Consider the following 4,149-nt stretch of genomic DNA (forward strand, 5'->3'; position numbering starts at 1 on the left):
TTAGAGGAACGTATATACAAGATGTGGGCGCACCAACTTCAAATACAGTGTAAACGGGTTATAGCATGGGGGAGGAACATATAAAGAAACAAAAAAAAAAACACATCACCTGTTATAAGTACGTTAGAATCAATAACAAGCAAGAGAAAAACACACGTGTGTTCCTATCTTGGGTTTGATTTGCCTAATCTGGTCATATGTGCAAAGCTTTTAACCTTTTCTGCTTATCTCAGACATAAAATAGTTATTAAAAATTAAGGAAACAATAGGGCCTATGTTTCTTTGGATCTGGCTTACATCACTTAATATTTTTTTCCAAGTCTTTCCATTTTCTAACAAATTGGGTGATGCCATTCTTTCTGATGGAGGCATAGAATTCCATTGGTATAAATACCACATTTTCTTGATCCATTCATCTACTGAGGGGCATCTGGGTTGGTTTCAGATCTTAGCGATGGTAAATAATGCTGCAGTAAACATAGTTGTGCTGGTAGCTTTAGTGTGGTCTTGTTTGTGATCATCTGGGTAAATGCACAAAAGTGGGATTCCTGGGTCATAGGGGAGCTCTATGTGGAGTCTTTTGAGGAACCTCCATAGTACTTTCCAAAGGGTTGAATAAGTTTACACTCCCACCAAGAATGCAGTACAGTTCTCTTGTGGCTACATCACCTCCAGCATCTGTTGTAAAAGTATGGAATGGTTCAGGAATTTGCCTGTCATCCTTTCTCAGGGGCCATTCTAATCTTCTCTGTATTGTTCCAATGTTAGAGTACTTGATGCTGAATTGAGCATAGAACATTTTTTATATATAAAGTGTAATTTATTTTCTTAAACTAGACAATTCAACAAAAAGTAAGCTCAAAAGAATTGCCATGAAATTTTAGAACCATGTACTTCTTACATAAGCACACATTTAAGAATAAAGACTGACATGTCAAAAACAAAATAATTCCAGATATTTGTTGTTCAAGAGATGTGTAAGAGGAGGAATTCAATTATTTTATACAAGGTACCTGTCATAATGAACACTGAAGCAAGTGTTAAGGTTTTTTTTAAAGTTTTAATGTTTTAAACATATTTAATTTTGGGAATTTGCTTATATATGCCAAAACTAGGACTGTTTGGCAGGACATAAATGTTTTTTGGGTGGGAGTCTGTGAGTGGGGCCTGAGCTCTGGGACTGGGCGCTGTCCCTCAGCTCTTCAGCTCAAAGCTACTGCTCTACCACTTGAACCAACGTGCCAGTTCCAACTTTTTTCTTTTTGCTTATGTGGTGCTGAGGAATCGAACCCAGGGCTTCATGCATGCAAGGCAAGCACTCTACCACTGAGCCACCTACCCAGCCCCTGGTCATAAAACTTTTTGATAAACTATTTAAGATTTATGGTAGCAGACATATGCTACTAAGTATGTACATTTCAGAGTTTATAGAAATTTTACTAATGAGAAGTTGCAAAGTCTTTGTGCAAAGGAGCAGAATAAAGAGTTAAGACTTTTAACTACATAGTTTCTATTAAAAATATAGGGCTTCCTTATTTTAGATGTTAGTGAGGAACAAATGATGATATAAGCCATATACAAATGATGAGATGAGCCATAAATAGTAATCTTAATGGGTAACTTTAAAGACTGCTCATAGCCTATAAAACTCTTGTTGAACATCATAATCTTAGGCAGTTTTAAATGTACAGGAATATGAGAAAATAGTAAAATCTAATACGTAGTACCCTTCAAATACTGAAAACACTGGTAATTGTTTTGTTTTTCATTTTATTAATCATTAATATTTAATTATTGGTTTTTCTTATTTGTAGCATTGTTTTTCTTGTTGTAATATAATACAACTTTTTGTAAGTCATCATTATGAAGTACTTGGAGAAGGTTACTGGGATGGCCAAACCATTTTTTATAGGTACATGTGAATTTACGAAGAGGAAAATTAAGAACAAAATATTTATTTAAAAAGTTATCAAGTAGAGTCTGAATCAGGAATGTTGATAAATGTCCACACCTAAAATCTTACCCAGAGGCTGAAGCAGTGATTTTAAAGAGTTGAGGCCACAAAAGTGAGAGACTGTGTTTAGTTTTGTTTTATATTTTGATTTTGCTGGTAATGGGGCTTGAACTCTGGGTCCTACATGCTGTCCCTCAGCTCAAGGCTAGTGCTACCACTTGAGCCACAACACCACTTCCATCTTTTTCTGCTTATGTGGTGCTGAGAAATCAAATCTAGAACCTCATGCATGCAAGGCAAGCACTCTAACACTGAGCCACCTTCCAAGCACCTGACAGAATGTTTTTTAAAAAATCAATTATCCAACATTTGCTTTCTGCTTTGGGTTATGTTATTAAATATATGAATACCTTTTTATATCATTGTGAATTGTCATACTTCTGATTTTATACTAACTTCAACCACTTTATCCTTTTCAAAGTCATGAAATAGCTCAGAGTTTGCTTCCATGAAGATTGTTTTTACATTTAAAATTTCTCCTGAGACATTTTTATTTTTAACAAAATAACTTTATATTTCATTTTGATGGGTTATCATACATCAAATACCTTCAAATGTATATGTAGAGTCTAAAGACAGCAGTATGAATATTCTCATACTGCTCTTGTTTATCTGTTATACACTTTCAGTATTGTGGTATTTCTCTTTCTCTTTCACTCTCCCATTTCCTCTCTTTCTCTTTCAAGCTCCATGTCTGCTGCTCTTCTATGGTGAAAACTTTAAAAACTTGAAAAAGGAAATCAAAACAGAACTTAGAAAATGGGAAAAACTTCCATGCTCCTGGATTGGAAAGATTAACATCGTGAAAATGGCAATATTTCCCAAGGCTATCTACAAATTTAATGCGATACCTATCAAAATTCCAACCTCATTCTTCAAGGAAATAGAAGAGGCAATCCAAAAATTCATATGGAATAATAAAAGACCCCGAATAACAAAAACGCTCCTCAATGGAAAGAACACTGCTGGAGGAATATCAATACCAAATTTCAAACTCTACTATAAAGTCATAGTAATCAAAATAGCTTGGTACTGGAACAAGAACAGACTTCAGGACCAATGGCATAGAATTGAAAACCCAGAAATGAACCTAAAGACCTATAGTCATCTAATCTTTGATAAGGGAGCTAAAAAAATAGAATAGAAGAAAGACAGCCTCTTCAGTAAATGGTGCTGTCAAAATTGCTTAACTACTTGTAGAAAACTAAAGCTAGATCCTTATATATCACCCTGCACCAGAATCAACTCCAAATGGATCAAAGACCTCGGAGTCAAAGCAGACACTCTGAAAACATTACAGGATGGAATAGGAGAAACCCTAGGTCTCCTTGGCTCTGGCCGAAATTTTCTGAATAGAGACCCGGAAACACAACAAATCAATGAAAGGTTGGACAAATGGGATTGCATGAAGTTGCATAGCTTCTGCATGGCAAAGGACATAGCTAGCAAATCAATAGAAAGCCCACAGATTGGGAGAAGATCTTCACTAGCCATAAAATGGACAAGGGTCTCATATCTAAAATATACTTGGAACTCAAAAAATTAAATCCCCCAACAATAAATCCTCAAAGAAACAACTGCCCAATAAATAAGTAGGCTAATGACTTAAAGAGAAACTTCTCTGAAGAAGAAAGAAGGATGGCCAATAGACACATGAAAAAATGCTCAACCTCCCTAGCCATAAAAAAATGCAAATCAAAACAACATTGTCATACCACCTCACCCTAATATGTCCCTCCCCTACAGTATAACCCCTGATTTCACTATATTTGATGTCGGTATAATTTGTGGAGGGGAAGTGGAAAAACAAGTCGTTTAAATAAGGATACAGGTGGACCTGTTGCAACAATGAGAAGTACAAGTTGTCATGTCAAAATCGAACTTTACAACTTGGGGGGGGGAGGAGGGGTGGGAGGAAAGATGGGAAGAGATAGGAAGGGTAAACAAAGGAGGAGGCTACAATGCTTGATAAGAAATGTACTCACCGTCTTGCCCATGTAATTATAAACCCTCTGTACAGTATTTTCACAATAAGAAAAAAAAGAATTTCTGCTGGTCTACTATTATCCATCAGAATCCACTGGTTTTGTGGGAACATGATAACGACCATCAGTTACCCTTGCATTCTTTAAGAG

General features: G+C 35.9%; 1 non-coding gene across 1 annotated transcript; it reads right to left on the reverse strand.

Moving 5' to 3' along the window:
- Positions 1-685: 685 nt before the first annotated feature.
- LOC122111027 lies at positions 686-788 on the reverse strand. Its single transcript, XR_006147979.1, has one exon. It is a non-coding gene; the product is annotated as a U6 spliceosomal RNA (small nuclear RNA).
- Between the last annotated feature and the right edge of the window lie 3,361 nt (positions 789-4,149).

The sequence above is a fragment of the Dipodomys spectabilis genome, unplaced genomic scaffold (assembly GCF_019054845.1).
Source record: "Dipodomys spectabilis isolate Male_0828 unplaced genomic scaffold, ASM1905484v1 ptg000084l, whole genome shotgun sequence".
Taxonomy (NCBI): Eukaryota; Metazoa; Chordata; class Mammalia; order Rodentia; family Heteromyidae; genus Dipodomys; species Dipodomys spectabilis.